The sequence below is a fragment of the Camelus bactrianus genome, chromosome 8, assembly GCF_048773025.1.
Source record: "Camelus bactrianus isolate YW-2024 breed Bactrian camel chromosome 8, ASM4877302v1, whole genome shotgun sequence".
NCBI classification, from domain to species: Eukaryota; Metazoa; Chordata; class Mammalia; order Artiodactyla; family Camelidae; genus Camelus; species Camelus bactrianus.
Window position 1 is genome coordinate 66,750,945 of NC_133546.1, and position 16,418 is coordinate 66,767,362.

The following is a 16,418-nucleotide window of genomic DNA, read 5'->3' on the forward strand; positions in this document are numbered from 1 at the left end:
AGGCAGGTCTGTCTCCCCAAATTTGGGATTTGCACCAGACTTGTGTTTTATTCCAACGAATTGAAGACAGCAGAAATGACAGTTCGGGATTTCTGAGCCCAGGCCTTCCAAGGTTGTATAGCTTCTGTTTTTAATAACGGGAGAAAACAGAGAACATCTAAAGAATCCTCATAAAGAGAGGCCATGTGGAGAAAAAGATGCTCTGGAGTAGAATAGCCTATCAAGGGATGGAGGGGGAGGCTCAGCCAGCCCCAGCCACTTTGGGCAATCAGCTACAAACCCAGACGTGCGAGGAAAGCTATCATGGATTCTCCAGTCAACACCACACGCTGCAGAGATGAGCTTTCTCTTGAGTGCTTTTTGAATTCTTCAAGAACAGAAACATAAGTATTAAATGGTTGTTTTAAGTCAATAAGTATTGGAGTGGTTTCTTACGCAGGACTGCTCAGTCTTTATTTTTTGCATTTATTTGCATGCACCTAATTATAATTTCCCATGTGTTACAGACTGAGTAATTGTGTTCCTGATCCCCCGAATCCATATGTTAAAGCCATGACCTGCCAGTGTGACTATTTGGAGACAGGGCTTCTAAGAAAGTCATTAAGGTTAAATGAGGTCATATGGGTGGGCACTTATCCAACAGAATTAGTGTCCTTCTAAGAAAAGACACCACGTGAGCTCAGAAGAAAGGCTATGTGAGGATGCAGTGAGACGGTGGCCAACTGCAAGCCTGGAAGAGAGCTCTCATCTGGAAGCAAGCCAGCCAGCACCTTGATCTTGGATGTCCCAGCCCCTGGGACTGCGAGAAATAAACTTCTGTTGTTTAAGCCACCCAGTCTACGATATTTTGTTATGGCTGTCCAAGCAGACTAAGACAGCATGTTCGCCACTGACTTTGCTGACTGCTGTACTAGGCTACATACATCCTGCATAGGTTATGACACAACTTGCTGGGAAATTGATGGGTTAGCTGGGGGCAGTGGCATCAAATACTTTTAGCCATCACCTGAGACCACAAAAGGTTACTGTTCCTTAACCACTTCTGTGCTAGGGCACTTTGTCTTATCAGGAAAGCTCTGCCTGCTGTCTTTGATAAGGCAGTGCTAGTCATGTCAGTCTGAAAAAGGCAGTAAACGAGAGAATGGGCTATTGCTGGTCGTCTTTCAGATTTAAGCCATGTGAGAGTCACAGCTCTCCTCCCTGCACATGCCTGTTAGAAGTGGGAAGTACAAAGTGGAACTCTACCAAACTCATTCCAGGTGACTTTAACTCAGCTATTGGTAATAATATTGGGATAAAGTATTAAAATATCCAGGATAAATGCTAAACTGGATGGGATGTAGAGGCTATAATTCAGTATTTTGCCAGAAAAACTAAAAAAGCCTCTTGGTTTCTGTTTTTGATAAATATGACTTGAAGCTATATCAAGACTTAACCAAATGGGATCTAATTAAATTTGTAAGCTTTGAACAGCAAAGGAAACCATAAACAAGATCAAAAGACAACCTACAGATTGGGAGACAATATTTGCAAATGATGTAATTGACAGGGACTTAACTTCCAAAATATACAAACAGCTCATACAACTCAATAAAAAAAAGACAAACAACCCAATCAAAAAATGCACAGAAGACCTAAACAGACATTTGTCCAGTGAAGACATACAGATGGCCAATAGGCACATGAAAAAATGCTTAATATTGTTAATCATCAGAGAAATGCAAATCAAAACTACAAAGAGGTATCACCTCACATTGGTCAGAATGGCCATCATTAAAGTCCACACTGATAAATTCTGGAGAGGGTGTGGAGAAAAGGGAACCCTCCTACATCGTTGATGGGAATGTAATTTGGTGCAGCCACTATGGAAAACAGTATGGAGATTCCTTTAAAAACAGCAATCCAACTCCTGGACATATATCTGGAGAAAATTCCAATTCAGAAAGATACATGCACCCTGATGTTCATAGCAGCATTATTGACTCTCTCTCTCTACACACACACACACATACACACATACACACACACGGTGGAATACTACTCAGCCATAAAAAAGAATGAAATAATGCTATTTGCAGCAACATAGATAGACGCAGAGATCGTCATACTAAGAGAAGTAAGACAGAAAAAGAAAAATACCATATGATATCACTTATATATGGAATCTAAAAAAAATGACACAAATGAACTTATTTACAAAACAGACTAACAGATACAGAAAACAAACTTATGGTTACCAAAGAGGAAAGGGAAGTAGGGATAAATAAGGAGTTTGGAATTAGCAGATACAAACTACTACATATAAAATAGATAAACAAGGTCCTACTATATAGCATGGAGACCTATATTCAGTAGGTTGTAATAACCAAAGTGAAAAATATTGTAACATGTGTATGAATATGTATATATATAATACATATAGGGTATGTGTATATATGTAAAATGTATATTTTATGTATGTATATATCCATATTGTGTATGGATATGTATATACATAATATGTATATTGTGTATGTCTGTATGTCTATTATGTATGTGCATAATCCATTAATTATGGATATGTATATTCACACAGAGTTACTGTGCTGTACACCAGAAACTAACACAACATTGTAAATCAACTATACTTCAGATTAAAAAAAAAAGGCCTAAAACTAATTGATGTTTATACTTGTCATACTTTCTTTAGAGTCATCTTGTTTGTGGAGCTGGATTTGGACGAAACCTAATAAAACCAACCACATAAAACTGGAGATTTCAAGAATATTTCCTTCACCCATGAACAAAGACCTATTTTGTGCCAATTTTAATACCCTAGGTGGACTTGAAGGACCTTAAAAAGGAGAGACAGATGGCTCTAAAGACAGACAGTTGAGAATGATTACATATGGACTGCTTAGGAATTTCATTTCCTGGATGAAAATTATTAAGTTTATAATTACACATTTGACAGTATTAAAATATCAACATCTGAGTGGAAGGAACTAATCCTAATTAAATAAAGATGATTTTCTAAAGTTCAGGGTATGACATCCTAGATTGCATTTTGAGAATATTTTGTCATACATCCATACCTAAGTAGATGTTCTGCTTTGAAGAGTCAGTTTAATTTTTTGGGAATTAACAGCAAGGAAAAGAGAAAATATTTGAGTCCCTAGTAATTGTAGAGGTTACAAAAAGTGAATTCATGATTGATGTTAGGTGCATTGTCTATAGCATGCAATGTTAAGTACATCAATAAATGGAATGAATGATGAGTGACAGTGAGGAGATTTGTGTTTATGTTAAAAAAAACACAAAGATTTCTGTTATACTATAATCTTTTGAAAAAAGCTGATGCAAGTAAACATGGACATTTTTGTTTCTTTTCCCTTGAAATCATGCAAAATAGGCAACTGAGACACTGGCCAAGACACAGGTTAATAACACGAATCACCAAGCTCATTCTCACTATTGAGAATCATAAACATGCAGAGAGAACACACTTCTTAGCCGACTGTAAATTCCCAGCATGCTTTGCACAGTTAAGTATTCTAACTCTGTGATAAAAGATTAAAAATCTTTGATGAAAAAAATCATTTCATAAAAGTTGTCACCTGTGTGAAATAAGGCATCTAGATCTTCAATATTTCTTATTGATGATTTTTTTCTTTTCCTGTGACAATTATTTTATATGTTAAATAGTCTCTTTGGTTGGATAAGAGGTTCTTCTACCCTGGGAGAATGCAACACGGTTGGATTCAAGAAGAAGACAAGAGGTCTGTTCTTCTTTGGTGACGTGGGAGAAAGAGGATAGTGGTGAGAGGAGGAGAGGGGGACCTGCACAGTGTGGTGTCTGTAGAAAGACAGGGTTAGGATGGAGTTTGATTGGAGGGTAAGGATCTGGACACTTTAAAGCCACCCACTCCAGGTCTCTTAGGGCCAGTCCCGTATACTCTAAGATTCACATACCTCAGTTTGAAGAGCACTGCTCTCTATTGTCTTACATTTGGTAATCAAGCCCTTCGACTGGTTATCCGTAATGGGTTGATACGTATTGTCATAGCCTGTAGCACTAATGTATTCATTTCTGTCCAGGAAGCCAACACTATTTTACATGATTTTTATTTTTATGACTTTCATTGGGTAAGGATTCAAATTTATGCAGTTTGCTCCATCTCTCTGTACTTCGCTACATGCTTAAATATTTATTGAATCCAGGTGTTTTATTTCTCAGTAATTACCAGAACTCACCTGACTTAATTATACCAATCTGTTATTTTCAAGAATTATATTTTAAAACTTCCTTTTTCCCAGTTAATGTCTCATGTCTGTGGCTTATCTAAAACTTTTTTCAGAAATTTTATAATCTTATGAAAGATCATTTAAAAGGGTTTACTGAGTTTTTTTTTTTTTTTCTTATGCTCTAACAAAGCTAAATAACAAAGAATGGTATTTACAGATTAATATTTGGGGCAAATTCTAAAATGCATTTCTAGCAATGATCTCCATAGTTTTCTCATGAAGCAATCTGCTTCAGTTTTTCTAGAATTAGAAGTGGATAGTACAGTGATATAACTCCACATTCAAAACATTATTGCAGCTCTATATTAAAAACATTTTTGCTTAAATAATTAACATTTTACTTATCCATAAGAAGCCACATGAGAAAGAAAAAACATTTTTCCCCAGATGGTTCTTTTTGCATTAATATTACTAACCCAGACATCAAACACAAACAATAAGGTGTTGAAATGTGTAATTTGAGCCAAAATATCAAAGCCTTGAATGTTGAAGGGCTTTGCAATTTTAAGAGGACAGCTGGGTACGCACACAAAGTCAGCCTGGCTAAGATTCTCATCTCTCTTGTGTTTCCCTTTTCTATACAGTCATTATGTGAAATGTTTCCTTTTTTTTTTTTTTTTTTGAAATGGAAGGATGACAACAATCATTGCTGAACTTGGGAAAGGCATAGACATTTGTTTATCTGTTGTAAAGGACAGGGAAGAAAAAGAACCCAAGCGTCTTTAGTATTTATGGTGGAATCGGTTGTTTTTGTTGGCCTGGTATCCGTTTTACTTTTTTCTAGTAAACTAATGCATATTTTTCGAGGAACCACCTCTTTTTCATTCTTATCCAAGTGAAAGCAAGAGCTCCAGGGCGGGACCTATGAACCAGGTTGGCCAATCAGAGGATCAAATTCCTCTCGCTCTGTGATTAGTTCAGGAAGGGCACGTGCTCCAAATTGGTTCAAGGAGATAAATCTGGGGACTTTTATAGAACTGTTGGGAAAGAAGGAAAAAAAAAAGTCATCTTTACCAGGAATTGCTGGAATTACTACATGGAGGTAACATCCAAAAGGAAATTCGAGCGGACATACGGCAAAGGAAGATGAGGAGACGAAAGGGAGCAGAGGAGGGGAAATGGTGAGAGGCAGGGGGAGGAGGACCTGGCTAGGGTATTTTAACCAAAAATTCATTCCTCGCTTAAGACATTATGAGTTAGGTTTTTCTGTCACTTGCACCTGAACGGGTTCTAATACAAAATCTGTCAGGCTATGATCACGTTCAAAATGGGGCAGTTTATCAGATGTGCAGACCTTCTAAGGGCCAGGCTGATCCCCAGGGACACGCAGGGATCAATCAGACAGCACTGTTCTGTACAGGGAGCTGCTCCAAACACTGGAACTTTTTTCCAACCTCCCAGTGACAGTTATAGAATCTCTGGGTTGTTTTTTTTTTCCTAAGCAAGATGTCCTTTTATAAAGATTTTTGCAAGTAAGGGGAAAAAACAGGGGGAGGGAATCCTGACTGTATTGTTACTATAAGGCAAACATATTTCTTAACTCCTAGAGAAATAGCGCTTAAAAAAAATTTTTTTTTTTGGACATGAAGAAGAAGGACCATTATTATCTAAATGATAGCTTTAGGCAGCAATCCTTAAAGACCAAAAACTGTTAGTGGAACTACCCAGCTGAAGTTGTACATATTAATTCTGACAGAATATCAGATGATTGGTAAAATATTAGATTACACTACCAGGCACTCCAAATATAGCTTTTATATATCATATATATTATTATATATATAATTTTTCGTGGAGAGGCAACTATTTTAGATTGTTACTGGCTTACACATGAAGAGGTTTATCTGCTTAAGATTTCTCTTTACTATTTCAATAGGATCCCTGTGTCGACCAAACATACATACACCCCATATCAGTGGAAAAGAATGATGCTCGTCATACTCTATTTAATATAAATTGTGTATCTTAAAGCCTCTCGAAACTACTGTAGACTTATGACTGAAATATTTTAAAAGAATAGATTATCTGTTCCCTTTTTGGAAGAGACGGACAAGCAGAGATGCCAGCAATGAGCCCAATGAATTCATGTACATGGAAATGTCTGTAGTACCATAGGGTGAGAAAATAATATCATTTAGAGAATGAAAGTGAGTGGATCTTCTTACTGCTCAAAGACAGAGGTTGTCAAGACCTGTGTCCACCTGTAAGATGGACTGTTGTGGACACCTTCCTTCCTTCCTTCACCCCAGCCCTGGACATCCCCCACCACTCACTCCCTGGCAAAAAGCCAGGGCAGGGCAGTCCACTGAATCCACTAGCACTGTCCCTGTTCTATGCAGAGCTCCTTGGGGAGAAGTGAGGGACGCTCCTTCCTGCACAGACTCAGCCGTGCACGTCCCACAACACATGGCCCGGACTTTGAGGTCTTTAGGAATCAGCTCTGTCTAATCACACCCTCAGCCCTTTCCACCCACAGTGCTGGGGTGGCCGGTCCAAAGAGGTTCTAGTATAGGTTGTGCACTGAGTCCAGAACTGGGGTTTGCTCAGCTGATTAAAGCCCCAGCACTGAACATGGTCACCAGGGCAAACTCTCCATCCTCATAGCAAAGTGCATCTTAGGACTTCATTACCCTTGCTGGCTTCTGGCCTCCACTGGGGCTTTTGAGGACCACCAGGCCACTTTGACAACTTGGGCCCTGAAAGTGGAGGAGTCAGAACTGGACACTGACAGGCTATGAAACACACCCCGTCCTCACACAGAGCCAGAGCATGGGGCTAGACACCATGAACACACAGTTATCTCCTCCCTCAGCACCTGGGTCCCTATTTCCTTTATATTTGTATCACACAAGGGACAATTTGGGAATTTTTCTCCCCCTAAAGAAAGGCAGCTCCAAAAGGAAGCTGACATTTTCATCATTAGAGAATAGTGCCAATGATTTTTAAGTAAACTGCTTCCAGTTTAAAAGAAAATAGAACAATATATATATCGTACATTTTAAAAAGTCAGGCAGAGTTAAATACCTTTAATATTAAAACTATGATGAATGCAGGTTTTGAATAATTAAGAGGCACCCTCAACAGTCCCTGAGATCTTCATTATAGAAGCACAGGAACACCAATACGGGAACATCCCAATTAATAGAAGCCTGACTAGGAGATCACTTGTTCTACTTATGATGTATTCACAGGCACCCTGCAGGATCTTCAGAATTTTACAAAGCTGCCATAACTTTGCCCTCTGGGAGCCTTCATACTAGTAAGTTGGAAGAACGCCATTGTCATGACCACCACGGCGTAAGCCTGACACTCCCCACTGCTATCAGTGTTTTCGCAGATGATGTCTGAATTTCCTACATCTTTCACTGTGGGTATCGGGAGGGCATGAATGTTGAAAAGAACAACTTGGGGAATGCACAAGTGTAGAACTGGGATTTATGAGCCATGTTCAGAAAGAGTGATTTTGGCTGGAGCAGCGACTTCCACAGGGCTTTGTTCAGGTGTTTCAGACACTTTGAAAATACCCACTGGCACAAGGGGAGAGGGCATGGAGTGAATGAACTATGATCGTCTAAGACAACACTATTTCTGTGTGCTAGGTTTCCTGCAGACCATCTTCATGATTTGGCACCTTCTTTTTTAGTTATAGATACATTCATTAGCATCAACTACTAGGGAGCTATCAATTTAGCATCTGTTTTATAAGAAGACCTTGAACATGTTTCCTCTTATATAGAAGGAAGTCTATAACAAATTAAGACCATATGGGCTTTGGAACCAGACTGATGCCCTGCCACTTACCTGCTCTATGACTTTGGGTAAGTTAAATAACCTCTCTGTGCCTTGGTTTTCTCATCAGTAAAATGAAGTTAGTAATAGAATTTCCTTCATAAGCTTGCTTTGATGATTAAATGCACTAATACAGGTGTTGGCAAACTTTTTTGGTGAAGAGCCAGACAATAAATAGGTTACGTTTCATAGGACATATAGTCTCTGTTGCAACTACTCAAGCATGCCATTGGAGAGTGAAAGCACCTGTAGACAATATGTAAATGATTGGGCATGGCTGTGTCCCAATAAAACTTTATTTACAACAACAGTCAGTGGGCTGAATTTGACTGGCAGGACATAGTTTACCAACCTCTGGGGTACTTGTGAAATGATACTTTGGCCCATTGTAAGAACTCAATAAATATTAGCTTTTTTTTAGCATGATCATCATCCTGTAGACCCTCACTCATCCCAAAAGGGATTATAGATCCTATTGGATCCTATTGTACTTTGTAACTCTCAGAGTGTTATGTGGGCTTTTATGTCAAATCTAAGCATTTCCTAAACTTAGGGTTGCAAATCTTCCACTAAAGTCCCTCTAATGGCAGAGAACAGTGAACTCCCGTCCCATGGTTCTCGGAGTGGTAATAGCTCTAGAAAGCAAAACATGTGTTTTGAGTGTCATATTTAATCTTAAAAATTCATATGACTTTGGTATCTTACTTCTTAGTATATTTATGTTTCTTTCAAACAAAAAATGGTGATTTAAAGCATTTGTCACTAAGTATAACTGACCATGCTTGCCAAGCATCTTTTGTTTTTTCATAACACATACAGTTGTACCAGTTTGAGAAACATGGCCTATGATGACAGGAATTTAAAATTTGAGTTCGGTTATCTCCTTAGGGATTAATACCCTTAGTAGGCTATGTGGCTCTTACAACTTTCTCAAACACAAGGAGAAGGAATGAATTTAGGAAACATGGACACCGAGGACTTCACTGACAAATGTAGGAAACTCCAATCATTGCCTACCATCTGGCAGGGGACAAAGGGCATGTCTTGGCCCCTGCAGCTCTGGCCTCACGGCTCAGGAATGCTGAGGACACACCCACAAAATCGGCATGTGCCCAATGGGCCATGACTAATAGAAACTGCTTGGGGTTGATCTGAGGAAGTCCTGAAAAGTAAAATAAGAATAGTGTGTGCATAAGAGACATCGCTGGTAAGTTAAGCCATAGAAAGCTTTCAAAATTTGGCCATTTTGAAGTATAAAAATGTCCATTTCTATGGTTCAACCTAATCTTTCCTCCAAGTTTATTAAGCAATATTGTGCACAGCACTGGTTTTTTTAAGTGAAATACTACCACTGTAAATCATAAGAAGAATAGTACTTTCAGACTCATTAAAAAGTACACCCAGAATGAAGACTGTGGAAAGACAAAGTAAAATTTAGTGGGTAATGCTAAATGATGAAATTTAGTAGATTGTTAAAAATGACAAGGACGTTTTGCCTTTAGTGGCCTAAGGTATTGCCCTGCGATCATGGTTCATAGTCAGAATCCTTTCAATTTTGAGAAATGTCCCTGTGAGTCCCTCTTGGTGCAGCAGGTGTTAAGAAATAAAACATCAGGACCAGAAGACTAAGCCTTGGGCATTGCATGACAGTGCTTGGAAAGATGAAGTCCCCTGTGCTCTTCAAGGCCATAAGCCAAGTGCATTTATTCAACCATTTTATCAGTCCAAGATGGAGGAGAAACAGATGTTATTTCATTCCTCTTCTGTTTTGATCAATTCCCAGACAATACAGTTGTCCCTTGGAATCCAGGAGGGATTGGTTCCAGGACCCTTGTGGATACCAAAATCCACTGATGCTCAGGTCCCTTATATAAAATGGCATAGTGTTTGCATATAACCTACACACATCCTCCAGTATACTTTAAATCACCTCTCAGTTACTTATAATACCTAATACAATGAAACTACTGTGTAAATAGTTGCCTTCCAGGGCAAATTCAAGTTTTGCCTTTTGGAACTTTTGGAATTTTTTTTTCCAAATATTTTTGATTCGTGGTTGGTTGGTTGAATCTGCAAAACAAAACCACAGATATGGAGGGGTGACCATACTCTGAAGCCATCTGATGAATTTCTGTTAACATCACCATTTCCCTCAGTAGGCAGCTTAGCTGAGTGCTCATGACAGATTTTCCAGACTCATCTTCAAACCAAGATGCATTCTTTCCCAACACTCAGTTCAATTCTAATTTTTATCGTAAATCTTAAGTCTTACACAGGAGTGGAACCACACAGAGACAGAGAAAGTAACCAAATTCAATAACATGTATGACACAGAAGAGCAAAAGTAGAGTGTGTGCTTTAAACTTTGCAAGTTAGGGTAGCACTTTCATTGTGAATCAGCTCTACCTGCTTCTTTTTTTCCCCAGTTGGTAAGTTTTTTTTAAATTGCCGTATAGTCAGTTTACAATGTTGTGTTAATTTCTGGTGTACAGCATAGTGATTCAGTTATACATATACACATATATTCCTTTTCATATTCTTTTTCATTATAGGCTATTACAAGGTATTGAATATAGTTCCTTGCAGGACTTTGCTGTTTCTCTATTTTATGCATAGTCCTACTTGCTGCTTTAGATTTAAATTCCCAGATCAGGATGTGGATTGAGTGGAGAGGAAAAGTGGCAGCTCAGAAAGCACAGGTTTGGGTAATCAAGGAGGGAAGCAGAGTGTGTGTCTAAGCACACATGAGGGTTTCCGTGTTCAGTCTGGTACAACTTAAGTAGCCTTGGATTTCAGATATGTCACCCTCATTCTGACTTGAATTTTATGACTTGAAGCTTCAACTGAGTAGGCAGAGAGAGAAAAAAAACTAAACCAAACAACAGCCAAACCAAGTTCAGAAGGATCTATAAACAATTAATAAACCAAGGGTCTTCTGATGGAAACAACCGTGAAGTTCACAAATAGCTTGGCCTCCCACTACATCAGAAACGTGATCCAAATGGAAAAACACTTTTTAATTAAACATTTTACTCAGACACAGAAATCAGAGGAATAGTAAAGAAACCACTTAGATTCAGTACTTTAAAAAATTTTTCCATCCTTGCTTTATCTACCTTTTTTTTTGTTGAGGTATTTTAAAGCAAATCATAGTCCTGTATCATTTTTCTCCCATATATATACTTCAGTGTCCGTCTCTTAAAAATTAAGGATATTTCTTTCATAACTACAATGCCACTTGGGCAAAATTTTAAATGGCAATTTATCGCTTAAAGACCAATACTTGTATTTACTGTTCATTTATATTCTGCTACATTGCAAAAATGCATATGAGAAAAAGATAAAACTGAAAAGAAAGTGAGGTTAAGATAGAAAAATGAAGTCAGGAATAAAAATATTGAACAAGGTACATGGAAGTTTCCATGCTAACCCTCAACCCAGTCTCTGCTTCACAGGGGCCAAAGCAGGAGGGAAGCCCTGGCAGCGACCAGATTCGGGGGGCTAAAGGGGAAACAGCACCATTCCTCTGGAGAACATAGCTTTTCCTGTCTGTAAGGTCTGCAAGGAATTTCTCTTGGACATCTTCGTGAAGAAGGCAGTGTGAGATTTATTGGATGATATACTTTACGAAATCCCCACAATAAAAACAAAAGAGGTTCTGTGCTGCTTCTGATTAGAGTGTCCTCGTTGCTAACTAAGGCTTGACACCCAGGTCCAGGTGAGTCAAGTCCTCCCTCCGATAAGAAGAGAGCATTGTGTCATGTCTGCCTGGCGGCCACCATCCCAAGGTACAGCGATCAAACCCATTCACATCAAATAAGCCTTTGCCCTCCCTCAGACTCCCATAGTCCCAACACCCTCAATAATAATATGGTCCTAATTTTAAATATCCGAATCCAGTTGTTAGTACTTTTCAGCGCTGTCATCCATAGCAAGAGATGCGATGCCCCATGTGTCTTCCACACCCATTCATCATCTGTGAATCTGGCCCAGCCACTGGATTATCTCCCCCCTGTTGTTCAGGAGGGATGCAGATGCCAAAAGTAATCAATCTATGAAGCAAATCAATGTGAACAGCCGTCAGAGGGAAGAGCCGGCCCAGCGGCTAGTCGCTCTGTTTTGTTTTGTTTTTTTTAAAGGGTGGCTGAGCTTGTCTTTGGATCTGATGACCAGAATACCCTTGCAGTAAAGGAGCTATCTCCTTTCAGCTTAAAAAAAGAAAAAGGAAAAAAAAAATGCTCTTACTCAAGGCTAGCTTTGCAGACTCAAGGTAGCAGGAGCAGCTGCGGCTGGGGGCGGCCGTCCTGCTCCGGGCGCCCGGGTGACGCGCGGCTCCGGCGTCCTCGGTTCCCACTCACCTGCGCGCGCGGCTGCCTTGCTCCTCTGTAAGCACCCTGATTCCCCCCAATTCTGCTACTTACTGTCAACATCTCTACGGACGGACGGTGCAAAATGCAATTTCTTTGTGTCCTTAGTGTGTGTGAGGCATAGCTCATAATGCTTTGAAAGATTTCCTTCTGGCTTCTGCTAATAGCTTTTGCTTGCTTCCTGCGGTTCCGGTCATCACACGGCTAAATAAACCTGTTTGATGTTGCCATCTCTCAGGAACCCAACCAGAAAATGTGCTGAATCATACGTTTCGGTGAGCGGGTATCAAGGAACAATAGGGAAACGATCTCAATACATAGGAAGAAATTCTGAATGCACAAATGTTTTCTTATTAAGCTGAAAAAAAAAAGGAAAGAAAACTATAAAAATATTTTGGGAAATTTGAACCTACCTACAGTGGTAAAATGTGCCCTTGTTTGGGTAGAGCATTTTTATTTTAAAACTGGAGCAACAACAGATCCAAGCAACAAACGTCTTTGAAAATTTCATTTTGTGGAAGCATCACTGTATGCATTTAAGCTTTTTTTCCTACTGAAAATTACTGCCAACAGCATGAAAAATGTCAAAGCAGGAAACAGAATAAAAGTAATGGATAGTCTTTAAAAAGCAGAAGGGTAAAAATGTTCGTGAAATACTATGCTCAAATGACTAATATTAATATTTAGGTAAAATTACCCCCTATAGGCAAGAAAATAAGGAAGATGCCTATAGAATAACATGTAAAATAACAGTATCAGGGGAAATAAAGTTAGAAAAGTCAGTAATATTTCTGGATCATTTTGGGAAGTTGGCAGAGAGAATATCTAACAGTAAGATAAAATTTGTTTATATTGCCCAAGAACTAAAAGATAAAAGCTGTTCATTTTTCCAGTGCACCAAAAGGACTTGTTCAGTGTTTTGTTGTTGTTGGCCTAGAATGTTCAGATTATTATTTCCATTTCCGGTGTCACTTTGCAGAAATCTTAATTCTTATTCTTTTACACTCTCTCCCACATATACCCGTCCAAACTTATTTTTAGATTTCTATTTATAATTAACAGCATTTTAAGTTTCCTAAATGCCATTTTAAGTTTCTTTATCATTAGAGTCTAGTTGTATCCAACTTTCCTGTTTTCCTTTAGACATTTGCTTTCCTAAATGCCCAAACAGCAAGTATCACACATGTTCCTTGCCATTACTGCATTTTAATTGAAGGCGCCCTGTTAGTATTGTGTTCAGAACCGTGAGAGTTACAATACCATACAATCAAGGAATTCACAATTAAATTGTTTTAAGATTTTGAGGCTAACCTGCAGATCCTTGCCTGGAGGAGGTGAAGTTCAAGTTCCCTATCAAAGAACAGGGGGCACTTAGGTATGGAGAAGAGAAGAGGCTGTTCCCAACAAAAAGGATGGTATGGAAACCCCTCAGCGGCAGAGGGGAGACTTGGGCACGAGAGGCGTGCTTGGCAGAGAAAGGAGTAGAAGCAGGTTTTCTTTGCTTATGATCCATGGTTATAAAAAGCATACTGCTGACAAAGTCCAGTGCAAGCTGTGGAAGGTGTTGGATTCGACATGCCCTCTTTAGTTCCACTGGGGGAAAGCAGGACCATCCACCCACTGAATGCCCCCAAAACCACACCAGAAGAAACAGGCCTCTGAGGTCAGGGCACATGAGGAGCCACTCCGGGAAAGCTCAGGGCATGATTAAAGTGCTTGGTAATGAAATGTTCCACACTACTTTAGATGGTACATTGCATTGACTACCCAACTCTTCCAATGCAGGGAGCCCTTCTGGAACCCATCAGCATCTTCCTCTACCATCTCTGACTCTTTTTCATCCTAATTAATGGCTTCCAATGCTTAATTGCCTAAATCTCTGTGGGGCAGTCTTGGTATACAAATCACAAATTGACTTGTTTGTGGTGGGGCAAAATTACTGTTTTCCCTTTGGTTTTAAATTCTCTTCTACATACTTATAAAAATCTATGCTTGGGGTCATTCTTTATATAAAATAGTAGCATATTACAGGAGGGGAGATTCTTAATGACTCAGTTCATCTGTAGACTCCTCATGGGTACAGGATACCAAGTTTTATAATCAGCCTCCAGGACTGAATACTTAAAGAGAGGAATAAGGATTAGAGAAAAGCCTTTAATTCACTGTTTGATACTCGAATCTGTAGCAATAAATGAGAATGACTATTCACTCTGTCTTAAAAATTAAGCCCTGAATTCTTCATATTCCTTTCTTCCCAGCTTTACTGAGAAACAATTGACACATAATATTGTGTGAATTTAAAGTATACAATGTGATGATTTGATACACATATATATTGCAAAATGTTTGCCACAATAAGGTTAGTTAACCCATAATTTACCTTACACAGTTACCATTTTGTTGTTGTTGTTGTTGTTATGGTAAGAATGTGAAAGCTCTACTCTTTGCAACTTTCAAATATACGATAGAGTATTGTCAATTACAGTTACCGTGCTGTGCATTAGATCTGCCAAATTTATTCACATTAACTGAAAGTTTGTACCCTCTGATCAACAACTTCTCTCTATTCCCTGCCTCCCCCCCCATCCCTCAGCCCCTGGAAACTACCAGTCTATTCTGTTTCCATGAGATTGATGTTTTTAGATTTCACATATTAGTGAGATCATATATATTTATCTTTCTCTGTCTGACTCATTTCACATAGGATAGTGCACTCAAGGTCCATTCATATTGTTGCAAAATGGCAGAATTTTCTTTTTTTCTTATGAATAATATTCCATTTATTTATATACATGAATCAACTTTATACGCATCTCACATTCTATATATGTATCTCACATTTTCTTTATCCATTCATCTGTTGATGGACGCTTAAGTTATTTCCATGTCTCAGCTACTGAGAATAATGTTGCAATGAACATGAGGGTGGAGGTATCTCTTTGAGACAGTGATTTCATTTTCTTCAGGTATATAACTAGAAGTGAAATTGTTGAATCATATGGTAGTTCTATTTTTAATTTTTTGAGGAACCTCCATACTGTTTTTCATAGTGGCTGCATCAATTAGCATTCCCACCAACAGTGCACCAAGGTTCCCTTTTCTCCACATCCTCCCCAGCATTTGTTATCTCTTGTCTTTTTGATAATAGCCATTCTAACAGCTGTGAGGTGATATCTCATGGTTTTGACTTGCATTTCCCTGAAGATTAGTGATGTTGAGCACATTTTCATATACTTGTTGATCATTTTTTATGTCCTTTTTGGGAAAAATGTCTATTTAAGTCCTCTGCCCACTTTTAAATTGTTTTTATTTATTTATTTTTGCTATTGAGTGTTACGACTTCCTTATATATTTTTGATATTAACCCCTTATCAGACATATGGTTTGCAAGTATTTTCTCCTATTCTGTATATTGCATTTTCATTTTGTTATTTCTTTTGCTGTGCAGAAATCTGTAATGTCATATAGTCTCACTTGATTTTTCTTTTGCTGCTTGTTGCTTGTGCTTTTGGTGTCATACTGAAAAAAACCATTGCTATGACTCATGTCAAGGAGCTTTTCCCCTATGTTTTCTTCTAGAAGTTTTGTGGTTTTAGATTTTACAATTAAGTACTTACTCCATTTGGAGTTAAGTTTTGTGAGATATGTAATGCAGGGGTCCAGTTTCAATCCTTGCAGGTGGAGATCCAATTTTCCAAACACCATTTACTGAAGAGACTGTCTTTTCCCCATTGGGCTGTCTTGGTGCTCTTGCCAAACGTTAGTTGACCATATATGTGTGGATTTATTTCTGGGCTCTTTATTCTGTTCCATTAGTATCTGGTTTTATGCCAGTACCAGATTGTTCTTATTACTACAGATTTGTAACATTAGTTTGAAATTAGGAAACGTGAAGTGGAATCTTTTGTTATTTCATACACATTTTAGGATTTTTTTCTATTTCTGTGAAAAATGCCATTGAATTTTGATAGAGATTAC